Source organism: Mixophyes fleayi, chromosome 8, assembly GCF_038048845.1.
Source record: "Mixophyes fleayi isolate aMixFle1 chromosome 8, aMixFle1.hap1, whole genome shotgun sequence".
Taxonomy (NCBI): domain Eukaryota; kingdom Metazoa; phylum Chordata; class Amphibia; order Anura; family Limnodynastidae; genus Mixophyes; species Mixophyes fleayi.
This window is the reverse complement of record NC_134409.1, coordinates 27,833,255-27,855,830: the sequence shown is the minus strand read 5'-3', so window position 1 is coordinate 27,855,830 and position 22,576 is coordinate 27,833,255. Positions and strand designations below refer to the sequence as shown.

The window sequence follows — 22,576 nt, the reverse complement described above, 5'->3', positions numbered from 1 at the left end:
AAAGTCCAGAACAGATGGAGAAATGTAGGAAGGACAACGGTCTTGACCACTACAAAGCTCAACATAGTCATGAAATATGGTAATTGGATTAGTCCTCCAAGCGTATGTGTAACATAAGCAGGGCCCAGGATAATCCACCACATAGTATGGAAAAGACACTAGAACAATATTCAGATATGGGAAATCCACCACTTTGACCCAAAGCTTAATGAAAGCATGTTATTGTAGGGACAGGAATATATATGGCTAATAAGACGACGTGCCAGTGCAGCAAAAGTATTAAGCAGTTGCAAAGATTATAAATTATCAGATTACCAATGAAAAATTGCATAGAAGAAAAATTTAAATTCTGTGAATGTCAATGATTTCTGGGTTGTCTCAAATTACTTAGTTTAAAGGTTCAGTTATAAGACAAGCTGGAGCGGACAAAAGGAGCGGAAAGGCGTGAGACATGTTTCATCCGAGCACTGGGATAGCTTTCATCCAGAGCTCAAAAACTGAACCACTCCAAGGCAGATGAGCTGGGAAGCAGGATGACCAATGCAAAAAACTACAGGCCCTATTTATTTGAAGAATACAGTTAGTAACCATGTTTGCTATGGCTTAATTTGAGATAAGTTTTAAGCTGCTCCTGCATACTTAAGCTAGGTACACACTACACAGTTTTCGTCCAATAATCGGCTCAAACAGCCGACATACGACCGCTCGTTCAAAAGTCGGGTCAGTGTGTGCAGTGACACAATGGTCTAAAGTCTGTCCAAATGGACGATTAGCGCCTCATTTGGTTGGTCGTACCGTTTAATATTTTCGGTCCAATCTCGTTTCCGCTGTGTAGTGTGTATAAACTTCCGACCGATCCACAACAGTGAGTACGAAATTACAGTCATTGCTCAAGACAACATGGCTGTAAAAAGTCGCTAAAGGGACATCCGCTCTTCCCTTTATCGTCCTAAACAAGACTAGTGTGTATGCAGTCCATGGACCGAGCGATCGGAACATCGATCGCATGTAAAATCGCTCGGCATAAAAAGTTGGTTGAAATTTCTGTAGTGTGTACCTAGCTTTACAAATATTGCAGGGGACCAACAGAGTACACTTCATATATTGATATGCAGTGTGTATGAGAATTAATAACTTACTCATCACATACATTGCACTGTATGGCAAGTTATAAAACACAACATACCAGGAATGCTGCATGAAGCCTAACCAATGAACGTACCACTAACTAAAATAGCGGAGAGTAATCTCCTGGGAACCATTGTGTGGGGCAGCCCTCGTTTCAAAGCTATATAAATATGCTGCTTAGAGTCATTCCTACCCTATCATTTAATGCTGGTCTGCAGTCTGCCATCCAACATTGTGGATTCCTGATCCTAACCAGTAATCATATCACGGTTGGTAACATTTTATAATAAGTTACAGATACTTTGCTGCCGAGTAAGGAATATAAAACCATGACGTGCAGTTTACTGAACCTTTATATGCTCCACTTCATTAAATATTAACTTCTAAAGCTCACAGTAACATAAAAAAGCAATATAAAATTTTACTGTGCATTTGGTCAATATTGAAAAAATAGGGACATTTCTTGGGACATGTACGATTATAAATCACTCTGCCAGATCTCACCTTGCATTCTACTTAAAATTCAACTAGCTGCAGCATGGGAGGAACGTTTGAAGCTATTATGTTTGCATGAACTCATTCTGCATGGTAAGACCGTGTGTGGATCCTCCATTCAACTGGAAGCCTGTCTAACTCACTCTTATTCATTCATCGAGTTATGTAACAAGTTAAGACAGGATAAAAACAGAAAACCACACTATACCAAAATAAACATAAAATAAACATAACTTATTACATCTCTCCACAAGTTACCAAGCTCCTATATTTGATATGTTTAGTAATTGAATTGTGACTTAATATATGTGTAGAACTTACAACACATTTCTACTTGAGTAACCTTAAAAAATGTCCCCGTCTCCTTTAAAGCAAGAAGCGATCTCACCCTTCTATTTGCTGACATCATGTACACAAACATACCTTGTACACTGAACAAACTCCTGACATCACTGTCCAGACGGAGGACAATTGATGACTTAAGTTTCCTTTGGCAGGAAAGAGTCACTCACCAGGAAGTAAATGTTCAGAGAATTGAAGCAGCGCTTTAAAAAAAAAATAAAAAAAATCTCTGGCAGTGAAAAGCATTTCCATCAACAGAATGGTGCCACCCAACCAGAAGTTACACCAGCTTACATTACAATCTCCCCTATCACTGAACTTGAAGAGCTAGTACTGATGTCACAACTAGTGGCAGGAAACAGAAGATTCTACAAAACATATCATGGAATTAAATATAGACATACAGCTTTCGGATCTAGTAAAAACACACCCTAAAGTTTGCATAAAAAATACATAATAAATAAGTGTGCCTACAAAAACTAATTAAATTAAATAAATTAAAAGATCTGATTTTTGAAGCGTTTAAATGCCAAAATAGCTAGGTAACCAGCAGGAGGGTTGGAGGATCCCAAAATACAGTAAACCAGGGTCAGACTGGCCTGCCGGGAACCGGAGAAATCCCTGATGGGCCCCACTGCCAGCCACCTACACAGGTTGATTGACAGGCTGGTATCGGGTGAGGGACCAAATATGCAATTGTTTGCATCCGCGGATAAGTGTGGGAAGGGAAGGGTATTTTAATACGCTCATATAGCATGGTACTTGCCAGTGCATTCTGAAATGGGTTCGCTGCAATGTCAACAGAAAGACATATCAAGCAGGCTGCTCGTTTGGGTCCATCAAGCACTTGGGAAAATGTCAGTGTATACATACACATTGCATTCACTATTGAATTCTATGATGTATATTTTAATAACTGTGCAAGTTTCAATTACCATAACAGAGACTATTTTACATAAAGATAGACCATGTATTTATTTATTTTTTTACAATGCAGGCATGCAGTATGCATGCAAACTTATTACAGTGCATCTGTAATTGACATCTCCATATTTAAATATCTATGACAGATGCAGTGAAAAGCATTCCCCTTCAATTACTGTTTAGTGCGCCTATTTTTATCAATTCAAATTATTTACCACTCCACTTGCAACATTTATAGCATATTGGTATAAGTCTACAGAAACATGAAAAAGGAGAAGAGACTCGGCAACCATTCAAATAGTTTACAAAGAAATTTCTTTTAAATATTTTTATTGCATTTCTGACTCTAGTGTGGATTTGTGTTATTTAATTCATTTTATTTTGTTAACGTGGTAATGAATCATAGTTATCAATATATTTTCTCATCCCTTTTTCCAAACCGGGCCTCAACATTCCAGGTTCCAGACAAGCAGCAACTGAGCTTAAAACACCAGCAGCCTCAGGTAGTGAAAGCAGCAAGAACAGGTAGAAGAGTGCAGGACAGCCTGCCAACTGTTCTGATTCTGGTGGAAGAGTCCCGATTCTTCCGCTTCTGGATGGGGCTTAGACTGTACACACTTTATATACGTGTTTGCATGGGTTTCCTCCGGGTGCTCCGGTTTCCACCCACACTCCAAAAACATACCAGTAGGTAAATTGGCTGCTATTAAATTGCCCTTAGTCTCTCTCGGTCTGTGTGTGTGTGCGCATGTTAGGGAATTTAGGCTGTAAGCTCCAATGGGGCAGGGACTGATATGAGTGAGTTCTCTGTACAGCGCTGCAGAATTAGTGGCGCTATATAAATAGATGAGGATATATACTTTATTCTTAGTGCTATAGTATAGTGCTAGCAATGTCCTCCGTGAGCTGACCACGACCCCTCTAGTCACATTGCCTAGCAGCAGGCCACACCCCCTCTGGTGGGCCGCTACCATTTCATCCCCCTGGTGGGCGCTTCATGTCCCAGTCTGACACTGCAGTAAACCGCACAGAAGCAGGAGATCAGTCTTCCACTGCATTTGGACTGCCACACTGAAATAAAAGCTTGTCAGTTGCTGAAATTGTAATGGGCTTTGGAAATTAATCCTGTTTGTTGACAAGTGCTTATGAATACCATGACATTGTAATTTATGATTCTGTGTATATAAATTCATGCTCAAACACTAAACAAAGGCTCAGTCCAATTATAAACAATGTAAAATGAATAGACTGACTGAAAAGCAGTTTAATTATTTTGGAACTGTAAAATTGCAAAAAGAAAAAGCTCACTAACAGCAACAGGTTCTTAAAATGACAATGTTCTCAAAATGCTGCATGTCCGTCTTATTTAGGTTTGTGTGTTAAAGGAGGCCTGGTTTGGTCAGTGTCAATGGACATTTTACAAAAGTTGCAATATTTATTCTATTACCATCATCTTGGCACATTTCACTGTGCTGCAAATATAGGTAGTTGTAGGTGGATTATAACGAGCCCTATAGTCTAGGTAGCCTGAGTGACTGGAACAAAAGACATTATCATGCGAGATCAGTGTTCTCCCCAGAAAATGTTGCCAGCCAGGTGGCATTAAGAAGTAGTCTGGTGAGGGCAGTGTAATAATAAAAATAAAAAACAATGAAGTGCCGCTATATAAATAGATGAGGATATATACTTCATTCTGACTGGTGGTCAGTGGTCTAACACTCTGCTGGCTGCATTGTTCAAACAGTGCCCATTATGATAGCACAAAACATTGTTTACCCTATCATAATAGTGACGGCATTGGGTAGAACACTGGAGGTATGACTGCTGTGCCAGACTCTTGTTACCCATTCATAATCGGGCAGCACGGTGGCCTAGTGGTTAGCACTTCTGCCTCACAGCACTGGGGTCATGAGTTTGATTCCCGACCATGGCCTTATCTGTGAGGAGTTTGTATGACCTCCCCATGTTTGCGTGGGTTTCCTCTGGGTGCTCCAGTTTCCTCCCACACTCCAAAAACATACTGGTAGGTTAATTGGCTGCTATCAAATTGACCCTAGTCTTTCTCTCTCTCTCTCTCTCTCTCTGTGTGTGTCTATGTTAGGGAAGTTAGATGGGGCAGGGACTGATGTGAATGAGTTCTCCGTACAGCGCTGCGGAATTAGTGGCTCATTATATATATATATATATATATATATATATATATATATATATATATATATCTATATCTATATCTATCTGATGATTATAATTAATAAAATAAAAATATTTTAACAAATTCTAAAAAAAAAAGTAAAAAAAATAGCCGCCAAAACTTCCATCCCATTCCACAGCATTTAACATATAGAAACAAGCTGGTTTTATAAATGGCCCTTATTTATAAATATGTTTTGCCGTCATTGACCCCTTAAACGTTTGACCTGTTGTGTGCGAATTGATAGACAGATGTATAACCCAAATGCTGACCTTGGAAGCATCAATTGGTTTGGTCCTAAAAAGAGCAACACTGTCCCAAACATAGGTGGTCATTGTTACTGTGTAGCCGCTAATGTATTTTTCCTAACAGAAGCTGAAACACTGCCAGTAAATCCCCAATTACATAATGTCCCAACACACAAAGGAAGCAGGATGCTTGCAATAGGATACTCTATTAATTAAACCTACACACTGCCACATCCTACACACATATCTTCATCACTGCAGGAAGAAGTTGGGTGTTAATTCAATCCAGGAATTAAAAATTATATTACAAAATTGTATGTTATTGCCTGGTGTTATTCTATATTAATTCCTTATTTTCCTTTTCATATACAATCTCAAAAGATAAAATATATTGATAACTATGATTCATTACCACGTTAACAAAATTAAATTAATTAAATGAACAATACATGCATAAGAATCTCAGGTTTCAGTGATGCGGTTTGTTTAGCCAAGGAAATAAGAAAACAGTGCCGGCAATGGTCAAATTACAAAATGGCAGGATACATTATTTTTTAGAAAAAAATATAATCGATTATCAGTATATTTTTTCAGTAATTTCCTTATTTTCCGTTTAGATCAGTGTTGGCTAACCTGACACTCCAGGTGTTGTGAAACTACAAGTCCCAGAATGCTTTGCCAATATATAGCAGCTTATTGCTGGAAGGGTACGCTGGGACTTGTAGTTGTACAACAACTGGAGTGCCACAGGTTAGCCAACAACTGGTTTAGATTGTAAGCTCTTAGGAATGGTGCCCACTTTACCAGCTTTTTCACCTTTTATATTTTTTAGGCGGCGCAGCTTCACTAATCTGTGCAGCTCTGCAATAAATGTTACCTTTTCCCAAGTACTGGGACATAAGTTATTACTGAATAATATTGCACTCACATCTCCAGCATTGTTGTAAAATGTTAAGTACAAAATATAAAGGGAAGTAAAAGTACAAGGCACACAAATCATCCACATACTTCAATATAAGGATTTTACATTTCCTCCTATTAAAAAAAGAAAAGCAATTTGTTGCACAAATCCAGAGCAAATCACCTTAAGAGGTTAACGAGCTTTACTTAATACTCGGCTCTCCAAATAAAAATGTCAGACGCAGTCACAAAGCTTGTGAAACTGAGCTTTCTGACACAAGAGAAGTCTTGGAAAGGAATCTAATCTGCACACATAAGGCTCAAATAATCACACAGCCTGAGCTTGATTTCATAATAAACAAAAATGTATAGTATGCGGAGGATATATTTTCTTTTGGAAAATTCAATGTCTTAATATTAAAAAGTCTGATATAACTTGTGTTTAAAGACCCTGGTACAGTGATCAGCTGCGTTCTCCCAGACAGGTACCTTCCTGCACTGTCCTAAACTGGCACTGAGGGGTAGATTTATCAAACCTTATAAAAAGGAAAAGCGGAGGTGTTGCCCACAGCAACCAATCAGGTTCTAGTTCTTTTCTAGAATGTACTAGATACATGATAGCTGGAATCTGATTGGTAGCTATGGGCAACATCTCCACTTTTCCTTTTTAGAAGGTTTGATAATTCTACCTCTGAATGTTGTAACACATGCTGCATGAATATGGTGAGACAGGATGACCTAACCATTGTTCAGCTCTTTATATAAGATAGAGCGATCATTACCACTACGCTTTATTTATTTTTTTACTATGGTGTGCAAAATTAAATAAAAAATGGTATTGATTTGCTATTATTTTATTATGCCGCTTTTTCCAAATACTTTGTTCCTGCTGCCAAAGAACTTTTACTCACTGAATCGCTACATGAAAAGCAAATGTAAAATTTAGCTCCAAGAAAGATACCTGAAGCGGTACAGACAAAAATAAGATAGGTACAGTAGAGCATGAACATTACAAGATATAAAATGAAATGTCATTTTACACAGCAATAAAAATACAAAATTTACTTTATTGAAGAATATTTGTGATTTGTATTAATATTCCAAAGCCCAGTATGAAAATACATATTTTACTCCACAAATATGGATGCATGTTACACTTCAAATGGTGCCCTACCTGTCTCTCCCTGGTGACATCACCAAGCTGCCTATATATAGCCTGGTTGCATTAGCTAGTGATTGAATCATGCACAGCTGCAGAGAAGATAACACAAAATGATGTTTTAAGTAGCAAGAGGTGGGCCAGACAGCCCCAAGGCTGCAAAAAGTCTCTTACTGTAAGCAACCAAACTAACTAATCAGTAGTAAATCACAGGAGGCCAGTTATTGTTGCACATTTAAACTACAGCTCGTAGGTACCATGTTGTATAGAAAATAATTATGTTTGGACCAAATATATTTAGCAAAATGCATTTGACTGAAAACGGAAATATCTGTTAAGGCAGCGGTGGGCAATATGCGAGTTGCTTCTCCTGCGGCCCTCAAGCCAGCTGCTCCTGGTCTCATCAGAATGAGGGCAGTGGACTTCCGCGTCATGTGACATGATCTGCACGGTGCAGGGAGGTCCAACGTCATACCTGGAGGAGGAGAAAGTGGTCCTTTCTTCATGTGGCCCCACTGAAGGCCCTCCACCACTCTCACGTTGTCCATCACTGCTTAAAGGCGTTCCTGTCACCTACAGTGACCAGAGGCAACCATATTGTGGGTAACCTAAGAATCATGGGAAAATAGCCATCATTCACTAGCATTGTCACCAAGGCATTAGGCCAATGTGGATACACAGCTAACCAGGCACGCCTACCTGAAAAATTATTTTTTGATTATGAGGAAGCTCATAAAGAAACAGTACATAAAAATTAGCTTTTTCAATGGTTTATTCTTCAGGCCTGTTAAACAATGTCAGTACAATTTAACATTCTAGCATCACATGATCAGACAATAAAGTTTACAGTGAGTATATTCGCTCGTTTCTCTACCCCATGCACTTGCTTACACAAATGTAACACTTCATAAAAATATCTCCAGGGCAGGGTTGCGTGCGACATGGATTCCATTTATCTTGAAGAAGGTAGTAAATATTTCTCTTCAGACTGACGGCCAGAAGACGACAAGGAAAGAGGTCATAACACCCCTTGTAACAATTATGATGATTTATGGCATTCTACAGTAATTCACTTCTCCTACATGCTCTTAACCCGGCCAGTTAAGATGAATGAAACCAATCAACGCATAGAGCAAGAGCGGATGGTCGGGATTACTGACCTGGACAAGGGTAGCAAAGCAAGTCATAAAAAGAATAATAGATTCATATTTAAAAAACAAACGAACAAACATGTCAAAGCCAAAGTTAATGAGCAGCAATGAAAATATAGATGTAGTGTAGATTGAGGGATATGGTTCCATGTCTCATGAGCAATGTCTATATGTACTATGTTTCTATACTGGATTCATGCTTAAAGTCTAGGTTAGTTTAGTGAGTATCTTCCTAATAAAAACAAAATTGATTTAAAAGCATATATTGATAGCAAGAATAACCAGAATTCCCAATATTTCTGGGGAACAATTTTTTTTTAAAAAAAATCAGGAAAAAAATACTGTCCAAATGAAAGTTAGAATTTACAATACAGTAGAGATTATATTTGGAATAGTAATGTACATTGGTCATCCTTGCCGGAGCCTTATAAGGCTCTGGAGTGATGCATGCATTAAGACATACGAAACAGACTCTCACGAGTCTTGTAAAGAAAAATAAAATTGGAGAAAAAAAAAAAGCCCCCTAATGTCTGAATTATTTTAATGGATTAATTTAATGAGGTGTTTCCTTACTGGTCGCTGTACAAAAGACATGTGATCAAATTGCATTAATCCTATTTGTCAAAGTGCCAGAAACAAACTATGTTCTAAACCACAAATATATTTTCAAATTGCTTTGGAACATTTATTTCCAACCAAGCTCGGCGTTAGAACAAGTGGTTATAATAAGATACACGCTGCCTCTCTTTAATGCCATATATTTTGTCAAAGGAGGAAACAAGTTTTGACAGAATCACTAGGAAGAAATCTGCTTTGAGATTCCATAGCCACCTCTATACTCAACCATCTACCCTGTCCTTTACGTACCATGTCCTCCATAACGCTGCTAGTATTATACATTACCAACATGTTCTCTAAATAAATTCCTGCATGACCGCTCCAACGATTATTTATCATCATCATCAGCTATTTATATAGTGCCACTAATTCCGCAGCACTGCACAGAGAACGCAGTCCCTGCCGCATCGCAGCTTAGTCTAATTTCTCTCTTACAATCACGTCTCCAAAACCCCCTTACTAGACTCCCCACAAGTTTTGAATTCCTCAAAACTATTGGACCAAGTTAATATTCCACCACCCCAAACAAGTCAATACCCAGTTCTTGTATTTCACTGCTATGTGTCAGTAAAAGTCTATGTGTATGTCGCCATCTGATTATACAACACTACCGATTATGTACCTTATAAGCAAAATGACCTTTGCGCAGTCCCAGTAGCCCACAACAGTAGGAGAGAATGTAACAGCACTGAAGAACAATTAAATATTTCATTTCTTATCCATACATGAAGCCTCTCGAACATTACTTTATAATATTTATAACCACATGTTTAACACTTCAGTCCTCCTTTAATAGTGATTTAGACAAACTTTATATCCTGTACATCCGATCACCATTAGGCAACATTAGTACCGATGTAACATAAACCACAATTTCAGTAATGGGTTTTGAGATTTTACAGCTGCAGAGTAATAGTCTTCCATGGAAAAAAAGATCAAAGGGTGCAGCCCATTTCAGTCGATGCAATGCTGCCAATCCACTTAACCAAAACTGGCACTCATGCAGCTGCTTCAATGGGGATCATCTGGTATGGATACCCTCAGCGGGTCACATTAAAGGGAATAACACATGTTCATCGATGTATATCTTCGTAAAATACATAAATAAGTAAAGTGCTAATGCAGGAGGGGTTGTCTGAACACCAGAGAAATCAGTTTGGACTTGAAAGGGAATGCATTGTATAAATAAAGTGGAACCAAGGACATTTCTGAGGCACAGGGCATTACATCATTGAGTTTATAGGCAATATTCTGAAGACCATTTTTTCAGCCCAAAAAAGGGTTGCATCTTCTGTGTAGAGTAGAAGGGTACACATTGATGCCTTAAGTTTTAATATAAGGATTACCAAGGCTCGGACTAACCAAGGATCCGTAATGTCTAATACCATTAAATAGCTTACTTGGAGAGTCTGGTCATGCTTCAGTTATGTCTCTGTTCCCTGCCGCAGTCTGGTTTAATCATTATTTGACTACGGAGATTTGACTGTATACTTTGGCCATTTGACACTGTTCATGGGATTATCTGAATCCTAACATTTTATGAGAAGCCTTGCTAGATGATATGTTTTTGGCAAGAACAGTTATTGTTTAAAATTGCAAAAGGAAGGAGACAAATTTAGCATACTGAGGAACTGGCCCCAGCCTGCGATTGTCTTGAGAGGTTAGCTGCCAAGCAAAAGGTTTAAATAATCAAGCATAATATTTTTAGGTCTCCAAAAGGGATTTAAAGAGAAGACGTTAATTACACTCTTGTTACGGATTCCAAACAAGTGATCTATACAAAGATATTAGAAATTAAGTGGATTCTGTAGTAGTGACATTTATAGGCACATTAACAGAGCGATGGAACTCAATTATATAAAATATAGTATAGTAGTGGAACATGAAAAATATGTAATACACGAAAAACCTCAAGGTAAGAGACACAGCTGGAGGTTTACTAAGCACCGGATGCAATCCGCTAGTTTGCACACAGAAAAAAAAAAATGATCGGGCCCACACACCTAGAGAGTACCTGTCCAATGCGGATTCACACTGGGTACCTCCTGGTACCAAGGCAATAGTGTCCGAATATAGAGCATGCTCTTGTGGGTCTGCAACTATAGTATAAATATTAGCAAACCTTGTAATAATAAAGAGCTGCCCCCCTCCCCTTGTCCTCCTAATAATAAAGAGCTGACCATGCCCTCGTTCTCCTAATAAAGAGCTGACCCCCCCTCCCCTCGTTCTCCTAATAATAAAGAGCTGCCCCCCCCCTCGTCCTCCTAATAAAGAGCTGCCCCTCCCCCCCCCCATCCTCATAATAATAAAGAGCTGCTCCCAAAATAATAAACTGCAGCTTAATATATAGGCCAATTTGTATCCTAGCAAGGTCTTCAACCTGCTAATGGTTTTTATTCATATCATTTCATGAGCGGTTGCCCATTAGTAAAATCGCACAGTTTACAAACCTCACATCAAAGCTCATGAAAAACGGGCTTGATGAAACTGCAGTTTAGTAAATTTACAGCAGACTTTAAACTACAAACGCTATTATTTTAAACACAAATAAGCAAAGTATTCAAGTTAATCAGTTATAATTGAAATAGACTATCACATTTTCAATCACCTTAAGCTCATGCAAACAATTGTTTCGGCAGAATCTACTGATGCGAGTAAACCGCCCTGAAAATGCCCACATCCACACGCCTCTGCTCCGCATAAGCGTTAGAAGGAAAATTGCAGGTCACATTTATGGCTAGGAAAAGAGAAATACTTCACGTCACCTATTTAACATAAATGATTCCGTTATATCCAAAAATGTAGACAATGCGATCATACTCCATTTTTTACAAGATATATATATATATATATATATATATATATATATATATATATATATATATATATATATATATATATATATATATATATATATATATATATAGTAAACTTTATTCAGGAAGCCAATTTCATCTTAGAATCCAACTAGAAAGTTATGATCATATAGGAGAACGGTGTCACTACAAAGATGGTCTTACGTCTACTCCATTCTATAGAGACCACACAATGACAAGACACTCCATTGTTTAGGGCAGGCTGTAGGCGAAGTAAGACAGAAGTGTAATTATTTCAGAATCAGAATAACGACATGGGAAATTAATTGGCCCTTAAGTAGGATATGCTGTCTGAATAGAGAACATCCTAAACAGGAACGTATTTAGTTTAAATGTTACTGTTCTTTCCCAAGCTGATGGTTTGGAATCTGTTAATGGAAAGGATATTAACTCTAAATATAGCTTAAATAGCCTATTTATTTTTTTTAAAAGCTGGCATAGAAAAAAAAAACCGGTTAAAATGTAAACGTCATGGAAATTAGGCTTAAAATAGACTTGTGTCTGCCAACATTGTATGGGTAAGCATACAGTATATTCTCTCCTGGGAGTCTTGGATGGCTTGTGTTCATACCCCACTTCAGTACACTTCACTGTTTTTTTTTTTTTCTTATGCACAAACTAAATATGGCAAAAAGAGGATAAAATACATTTAAATGGAAATATGTGCAATGGGATGTAGAGTTTACCTCCGTTTTTATACTATGTTTAGTTATCTTGACAAGCAGACTGGCCACGTACCGCACACAATAATCAAAACCAGACCCTTTGCACAGATTATCACCTAACAGCAGACAAGTGTTCCAATTTTGGGAATAACAGTTTTGTCCTCTATCTGCCTCTTACATAGTTATTTACTTTACATGACATCCCTAGACCAAAATGCACATCACAGAGGTCACTTTAAGTAGATTTATGACCGCAAGACTTGTGTATGTGACATTCTGCTGAACAGGAAGGAAGACTAGAAACTGAAGAAATATTGAAGTGTTCCACAGCGGTATCGTTGCGATCACAGAAGATTCTCACGCGGAGTGTTTACCAAGGCACAACATTGATGCAATTCAGTTTACATTAAGCAAACGCAAAAATGACCAATAGCAACATCAATTGCTTATACTGTCTTTCAATGGAGGTTCTAAGTTCGATCACAAAGCTGCCAGGATGTTAAAGCAAAAAACAAAAGCTAGGCACCTCTCCAAATTATTATTTCCCACTACCTCGCCCCTTTAATGCTTTTTCTAATATAACATTATATACAATACTGACCTAATTAACCTGTTCCATTCCTGATCGCTATTGCTACAGTCTATGTGAATTGCACAGCTCTCACTATACCATGTAACAAGCGAACAGGACTATCCTATTGTGACCTGACATTTCATCATCATCAACATTTATTTATATAGCGCCAGCAAATTCCGTAGCGCTTTACAATTGGGAACAAACATTGATAAGACAATACTGGGTAATACATACAGACAGAGAGGCAAGAGAACCCTGCTGGCAAGCTTACAATCTATAGGACAATGGGAGTTAGAAACACAAGGGCATGTGTTACATCATATTGCACAATGGACCAGCAAGAACGCAAAGGTAAAAGTATTGAGTGTGTGTGGCAATGTTGGTCAGAAGGTTGTTGTCTTGCGTTAGCAGTGTAGAGGATGATAATAGGGTAATCTAGGGAAATTAAGATGGTGGTTGAGGAATATTATAACCTTGTCTGAAGAAGTGGTTTTTCAGTGAACGCTTGAAGGTTTGAAGACTAGAGGAAAGTCTTATTGTGCGAGGGAGGGAATTCCACAAAGTGGGTGCAGCCCGGAAAAAATCCTGTAACCGAGAATGGGAGGATGTGATGAGAGTGGAGGAGAGACGTAGATCTTGTGCAGAACGGAGGTGTCGAGTAGGGAGATATTTCGAGACAAGTGAGGAAATGTATGTCGGTGCAATTTTGTTGATGGCCTTGTATGTTAGTAGAAGAATTTTATATTGGATTCGTTGATATACAGGCAGCCAATGTAGAGACTGACAGAGTGGCTCAGCAGAGGAATAATGGTTAGTAAGGAAAATCAATCTAGCCGCTGCGTGCAAAAATAGATTGTAGGGGTTCAAGTCTGACTTTGGGAAGACCAGTAAGGAGGGAATTGCAATAGTCGATGCGGGAGATGATGGGGTATGAATTAATGTTTTTGCGGTGTCTTGTGTCAGATAAGTGCGTATTCTGGAAATGTTCTTTAGGTGTATGTAACATGATTTAGATATAGAGTTGATGTGGGGAATAAACAACAGTTGTGAATCAAGGATTACACCTAGGCAATGAGCTTGCGGGGTGGGATTTATGGTCATGTTATCAACAGAAATAGAAATGTCAGGCAGGAAGCTTCTGTTTTTGGGTGGGAATATTATTAATTCAGTTTTTGAAAGATTGAGTTTGAGTTGGCGAGAAGACATCCAAGATGTAATGGCAGAAAGACAGTCAGTAACGCGAGACAACACAGATGGTGAAAGATCAGTAGCGGATAGATAAATTTGAGTATCATCCGCATAGAGATGATACTGAAATCCAAAGGAGCTTATTAGTTTTCCAAGAGAAGTGGTGTAGATAGAGAATAGCAGAGGACCCAGTACTGAGCCTTGTGGTACTCCAACTGATAAAGGAAGCGGAGCAGAGGTGGATCCAGAGAAATTAACACTTAAAGAGCGATTAGATAGGTAGGATGGGAACCAGGATAGGACAGTGCCTTCAAGACCTAGGGATTGTAGCATTTGACATTTCTTTCTATAATAGTAGAATTTCTTAATTTTAATAATATAAAGACTGAACTCCCTACTGTGAATTAAAAGTGACTGGTAAGTTACTGACACAGAGTAAGGGCTTCTATATACGAGATGATGCTGCTATGAGGGGGACTTTATAACTAGATGCGTTTTCCCTTCACTGATAGCTATATGCTCCGATAGTTTGGGTATCGAATGGTTTCAACAATGCAAGTTGTTAGCTTGCGGTTATCCTTCCAATCAGTAGATCGCTCCAATGACCCGAACACAAGTAACACAAATGTTTATTGGGTCATTAGAACCAACTGGTCCCACTTTTCAATCCTTTTAATGCATCGTACTAGTGTTTTTAACGCTACGACAACGCACACATTTGACACCAGGGTTTTATGGTAGACTTCTCATATATGTCACTAAGCACCAGATATAATGATACATACATTTCTAAAAGACAAATCTCCAGGAAGTTATTAAGACCTACAATGTGAACTATGACACCTGACTGTATAACAGAACAACATGATGAAATAGTAGTGACATATTTCCTGCTGCACTTGCTCACTTTAGCTACTTGCTTAAGCCTCTTCTGGGTCGTTATATCTTTATCTGCAAACAGCAATAACTCATCTGCCAAGATATGCTGTGTGCTTTCATGGGACCCTTGTGTTGCTTTCTACAGGCCATTATGAGCTTTTCCATTTCCTCTGGAAGCTTCTAAAGGGAAGCATACATTATTGACAACGTAAAACGCCATTATCTAAGCATGGTCATGTTTACGAGACCAGATTTGGATTACTCGATACAAAATCAGCACACACAAAGCTAATACAACAGATCAGCAGTGTGTTTATCAAGGCTGCCTGCCTTTGTAGCAGGTTTTGCGAACCCGATACACAACTAAGCATACAAATATAGAGGTGTTTTACCAACCTCTACTCTTCTCTGTGATGAGCCACTTTCTCCAATGGATGGTATGAGGAGAACACAGAGTTACAGTGCAATATCACCTTCACATACGAAGCAGCCAATGGCATCAATGCATTATTTCATGACTAATATTCATGAGACATGACCAATATTTCATACTCTACATTCTTATAAATATTGGTTTAGCCCACAAAACAGTTACCTGTGTAACCCATTGGGCCTGATTTAGAGTAGCACATAATTGCATAAGTGCAATATAAAATCTGTTTTGGAAAAATTGACGCACGTTGCACATGTACAGCGTGCATCCGTATTTAAGAGTTGCACTTAGAGACTGTTGCACACCCCTTTGAGATCCATAGACTTTTAGATACATTAGCTATGAGAAGTAAAGTTTGCACCTACATAAACAGGGTGCACATTTCGAGTTGATGCTGTTTGTCATATCTATGCACTAGATGCGTGTATCTTAAAGCTTAAAATACATCTTTGCAGCACAAATATGTAACACATCTTTACATCCAACTCTAAATCAGGCATAGTGTGTTTAGACCACTAAAGGTGATCTGTAATGCTAAGTCCGCTTGAGCCAACCCTGGCACAAAGTCAGAGCGCCAAGCCACAGGATCACATCCATGGGGTATATTTACTAAACTGCGGGATTGAAAAAGTGGAGATGTTGCCTATAGCACCCAATCAGATTCTAGCTGTCATTTTGTAGAAAGTACTAAATAAATAACAGCTAGAATCTGAATGGTTGCTATAGGCAACGTCTACACTTTTTCAAACCTGCCGTTTATTAAATATACCCCAAATCTGTCCACACAGGTGTGTGCTATGGTTATCTTATAACAATATTTTAAAGACTCTAATTCACTTCATATGTAATAACTACTAAATTATCTATAGAAATAAATTTTGTTTTTTTTATGTAGATAAAATTGTAAATAATGTAATAAAAAATAGCTGATGTATGTAGGAACTCTGGCTAATGATAATTAGTAATTAGAAAATACAAGACTAGTAACAATATTGGGTATAATTCGGAATTAATTAAGCATATAATTCTAAATTTAAAAATATTTTAATATTTTCACAGTTTGTAATAATTGACTAGTCTAGAGACAACCCGATTACACACACACATATAAATAAATGATGATGAGAATATATATATATATATATATATATATATATATATATATATATATATACACACACACACAGACACATATACATTTCAGATACAATAGTTAGACATTGGTTGTTTGAAGACTTTTCATGTGGGCACCTACCCCATCCAATATGGCAGCTGTCATCAGTGCGATAGGAAGCATTCCCCCAATAGACAGATTAGGCCCATGTGCTTTACGTCAAACATGAGGGAAGATGATTAGTGCATTCATAACGGTACTTTTTCTCCTTTCATACATATGTGAAATCCAAGTGTTCGTTTCCATCTCCCAGCTCTCTGCACTCGACAGACTCCCTGTTGGGCTAACAGCATATACAGATGACACTCGGCTGGGCTCTAAGCACATTTGGCTGACACCAATGGATTTATGCCTCCACAGGGTTCATGTTCCACACGGCTAATATGAAACGACTGTGCCATTATGTATATTGGGATTTCTCAGCAGCAATGCAGTGATATAACTCACAGAATATACTAAGTATTCACACTCCGGAAAAAACCATGAGCACTCTAGAAATTAATGGCTGTTGTTATGCTTTCCTAATGTGCCTGAACTAATTGGAAATAATTAGCACCTGCCATAAGCCAATATAAAAACACATATAGTACTCTTAATAATTAGAACTTGCTAAACGCTACAATTGAATGGCTTGACAATTATGCCAAAGCAGTCTTAACAAACTGACCTTTCACAGACAGAAGAGATAATGATACCAGGAGGAATTGTGCTGCTGACTTGGCAGGTCATTGTGTCATTAAGTGCACATCTGAGTCCTCTAGATTTCATTCCAGCAGCATACAGTATTGCAGTCATGTCCCTTCTAATTCCATTCAACTCTTATTTAGACAACATATCTTGTATAACAAAGGCACGCTCATTGACCCTAACTATCGCCTCTCACAGAACACATAAATAAATATAAATACACTAACAAATCAAGGAGACTAAACTGGAGATTAGATATATATATATATATATATATATATATATATATATATATATATATATATATATATATACACACACACACACATACACATATATACACACACACACATACATATGGGCAACAGGGTGGCATAGTGGTTAGCACTACTGTCTTACAGCACTGGGGCCATGAGTTCGATTTCCGACCATGGCTTTATCTGTGTGGAGTTTGTATGTTCTCCCAGTGTTTGTGTGGGTTTCCTCCTGGTGCTCCAGTTTCCTACCACAATCCAAAAACATACTAGTAGGTTAATTGGCTGCTATCAAATTGACCCTAGTCTCTCTCTCTGTCTGTGTATGTTAGGGAATTTAGACTGTAAGCTCTATTAGGGCAGGGTCTATATAAATAAATGAGGATGATGACATACACATACATATACACACACATATGTGTATATACACACACACACACACACACACACGTGTGTAATATATATATAGAGGCATTAATACGCAGCGCTGTACTTGAAACAAATCTGTAGCTGAATGAAGTGCATCTATCACCTACACACAGTGACTGTAGCTATTTTGTGGGCTCACTGTTGTCATTTCCTCCTAGTTATAGGCTCCATTCTCAGCAGGTCTACCCCCACTGAATGTTGGCATCCTAAAGATCTGATGCGTCCAGTAAGACATTTATTTATGCATTTAATTACATCTTTCTCCTACGCCTGTTTTGAAAGACGAGAAAAACAATGTTGAAGGTTAAACAGTCAGGAAAAAGGAGCCTTAAAAGGACTAATAGAAAATAAGTTAATTAATCTCTTTCAAATAATGACTGTTCTCATCTACATAATGATATTTCATTAAGTCATTGGTTGAGAGTAATTTATTTTACCCAGTAGGTAAAATTAATCAATAAAATTGCCATTTGAAGCATATTAACCATTATTTTTAATGTTTAATAAAAATTCCTGTTGTACAGTATTCATTAGAGCTGCACACTATCTGCATCAATACTTAGTGCTCTCCATATAAACATCAAAGGACCTTACTAGATAAAATGTCACTTTGTGGGGAAGGATCCTTGATGCCCACATATGTGATTGATCTACATGGGATAGATGTTCATAATTATTTAATGTTTGTGATTTATGGAATCATATAGAAAGAAAATCTGTTCCAAACATCAAAGACCCCATGACATTTAAACTGTAGGTTTTGATTTTTGCAAATAGGACAGCTTTCAAAAGGTCAATCACAAACAGAGCTGTGCTCAAAAGAGCAGGAACTGATATAATGTCACACGTCTTAGAGATGCTTAATATTATTTAATTAAAGTTTTTTTTCAGAAGACAACAATCTCTATTGGAAATCTAGCAATATACTCATTACAGGCTCACAAATCAGCCTCATGTTTAGCACTCTTAAACCTTAATTTTCCACTGATACCTTTCTTTGCAGGAAAACAGTGTTTCCCATGTAGGAACTTGCTTCACCAGCATGCACTTCATACTTGCCCACTCTGCTGCAATGTCCAGGAGACTCCTGAAATCCTGATAGGTCTCCCTGACTGCAGCATCCTGCCCACTTCTCTAGGAACGGGTGCCTACATGACGCGTTTCCTCACAAGTTGCGTCCGTTGATGCGAATTGAAGCACCCCTGTCCCCCTTTTGTTCCTCCCAACTGTCCTATATGCATCAATATGCATATAGGACAGTTGTAGGATCATGCGACTTTAATTGTACAATTAAAATACATACTCATACACACATTACCTAACCCAAATACTTAGCAAATACCTGCCCCTGCCCATTGATCTAATTTAATACCATCATATCTACATCAGTTAATCTCTCTTGCATTAAAACATTTCTGCCTTCCTTTACTCACATTATTAGAGCTGACAGGGCATTTACTTATTTAGTCAAGTCAGTGATTCTGTTTGTGGCATATTCTTTCACAGAAATGTGGTAGTGTTAAAGTAGCAACATCTAACGTGTTTTGAAATTAAGGCCAGTCACTGAAAGATTTAATTTAAAGATTTACAGAGTTGTACAATTCTGAATTCTGAGTGCAGTGTTTGTACTTTACCAGGTTAGAGAATAGTCTCCTGCAATGTGATGGACAATACATTACTATCATCATCACCATTTATTTATATAGCGCCACTGATTCCGCAGCGCTGTACAGAGAACTCATTCACATCAGTCCCTGCCCCATTGGAGCTTATAGTCTAAATTCCCTAACATACACACAGACAGATAGACTAGAGTCAATTTTGATAGCAGCCAATTAACCTACCAGTATGTTTTTGGAGTGTGGGAGGAAACCGGAGCACCCGGAGGAAACCCACGCAAACACGGGGAGAACGTACAAACTCCTCACAGATAAGGCCATGGTCGGGAATTTAACTCATGACCCCAGTGCTGTGAGGCAGAAGTGCTAACCACTTAGCCACCGTGCTGCCCAACTATTGCACACAGATTTTTACAATGACGCTGAGGACAGGGGTCATAGTGGAAAAAACTGTATTAGGATGTGGAGGAGAGAATCCTGGAGGACACCTGGTAAGTTAGGCAAGAGAAAAAATATAAAGACTGTTATAGAGTAAAAAGTAACCTCAAATTAAAATGTGTGACCCAGGGATCCCCAAATCTACAAAAGATTAGGTTGAATGGGTATGTAGGGAGATCATATATTCATTCCATCTAGTAGGTATGATAGCCGTTAAAGGACAGACTGGACAGAAGGAGTGGTAGGAGACTACCAATTGGAGGTTAGCTGACAGACTGCAGCAGAAATAATGTGTATTATTCCTTTGATTTGGTGCCGGACAGTGGAAGCAGTAGGCAGAGGGAGTAGGAAAGTTTTAGGGTGAGAATGCATGTTTGTGTGTGTGAGATAGCTAATGCTGCACCAGACTTCAGGGACATTCCCACCAGATATGCAGGAATGAACCTTGAGATGGATATCCCCTCCAACATTTGTCTAAGGTGTTTGTGTCTAACTGAGTTATTGGTAAAAATATTTGTTAGGGATTACAAGTCAGGAAGGGATGAGAAGGGAAAGTGTAGGTAAGTGCATATTTGTCTTTCCTAGCGGAAAATAGGCTATTACCCCACATTGGTACTATGGGAAAAAAGGCGGCAGCCAGGCTGAATAAACTTTCATTGAAAGAAAACCAAAAAATCTTCTCACAATCCATCTTCTTTTAATCAATGAGAAAATAATCATATTTTAATCCACTAGAAATAAAAGAACAAATGATGGAAACTGTTTCTTTGCAGCCTACCGCAGATTGAGGTTAGAATGAACTTACCGGGAGCATCAAAAGCCACTCAGCCAATCACAAATCTTTTCCCACACTAGCTGCTGTGTGATTGACTGGCATTGAGGGGAGTGCTAGGGATTCCATGCTTTAAATACCAGTTGAGCACAGCTCCATTCATTTATATGGTCCATGCATTTCAATGGGGCTTCTACATGTAAATCCATTGAAATGAATGGGCCACAGAAATGAAAGGGAAGCTGGAGTATCTATTCATGTTGGCCTCTAATGGTGTGTATAAAGCGCTCTCAGAGATCAATGGACTTTTTCACGTGCAGGGACAAGCTTTCAACACACTGCAATGGGTATGTCATGTAAGTTTTTGGAAATTGCTTGTTTCAAGTATGAATTCAAATTGAAATGGACAAAGAAGGTGAGTAATAGCCCTTAACATCAAAAATAAATAAACGCGCATGGTGGCCTCCAATACCGCATTCTGTGACTGCACTGTTGTTTGGGGGGAAGACATCATCAGATCCCTGTGACCTTACTTCCAGGAGTCAGGCGTGGACGCTGAGCATCCAAGCAGAACGACTCATTTTACTCTCCAGATAAGCTCTCTCAAACTTTTATACAAGTATAAGGTTTAATCTATAACTGCAAATAAAATTGTTATCTTTTAATACACATAAGCGGCCTTGTGACCTTGTTTGTTTTCACATGAATACCCACAGGAACCTATTGGGGTCACTACATCCTTTTGATTCATTGAGCCTAGAAACTATATTGCAACTAATTAGAGTAGCAGAATACATCAGGTAGTTAAATATTTTCTAGTTTATACTACACCGTATTTAGCAATAAAATTTAGCAAAGTTTTTTTTTAGGAATTTTACAACACATTAGAAGACTGCAACTGTCTAAATCAGGCATGGCTAACCTGTGGCACTCCAGGTGTTGTGAAACTACAAGCTCAGTATGCTTTGCCAATATATAGCAGCTTATTGCTAGAAGGGTATGCTGGGACTTGTAGTTTCACAACACCTGGAGTGCCACAGGTTAGCCAAGCCTGGTCTAAATCAATGGGGGGAAAATTATTAAAAAACAAAACAAAAAACACCTTTGGAGACTATATATTTCATATTTGGACACTCTCCCCTTTAAATGGAAACCCCATCACAACATTTGACAGCTTTAAAATTGATTGTTCTGTCTACATTTATCAAATTACCACTTTACCTTGTGAGATATAATTAATCTTAGAAAGTCTTTTTTTTTTTTTTTTTATCAGTTTAATAGCCCATAAACTGACAACAGGGTATATTGAGCTGTCACTTCAAAAAAAAAAAAAAGAAAAAAAAAAAGACATTTATATGAGAACAGCCGTAAAAAAGAAAGACTGTCCCCAATGGTACAAAACACAAAGAAAGGTCATGGTCTAAAAAAT

The 22,576-nt window shown here is 38.1% G+C and overlaps 1 protein-coding gene across 3 annotated transcripts in view; it reads right to left on the bottom strand.

Annotated features, from left to right (window-relative positions):
• The window catches only part of RASAL2 (RAS protein activator like 2), a 210,693-nt gene that overhangs the window by 145,317 nt on the left and 42,800 nt on the right, over nucleotides 1-22,576 (bottom strand). The window contains exon 1 of one of the 3 annotated variants that reach the window (XM_075182217.1): nucleotides 2,047-2,126. The exons of the other annotated variants lie outside the window; for them this stretch is intronic. The gene's annotated coding sequence lies outside the window, so the exon portion shown is untranslated. Of the gene's footprint in view, nucleotides 1-2,046; nucleotides 2,127-22,576 lie in introns of those variants that run through there. 3 annotated transcript variants of the gene reach the window in all.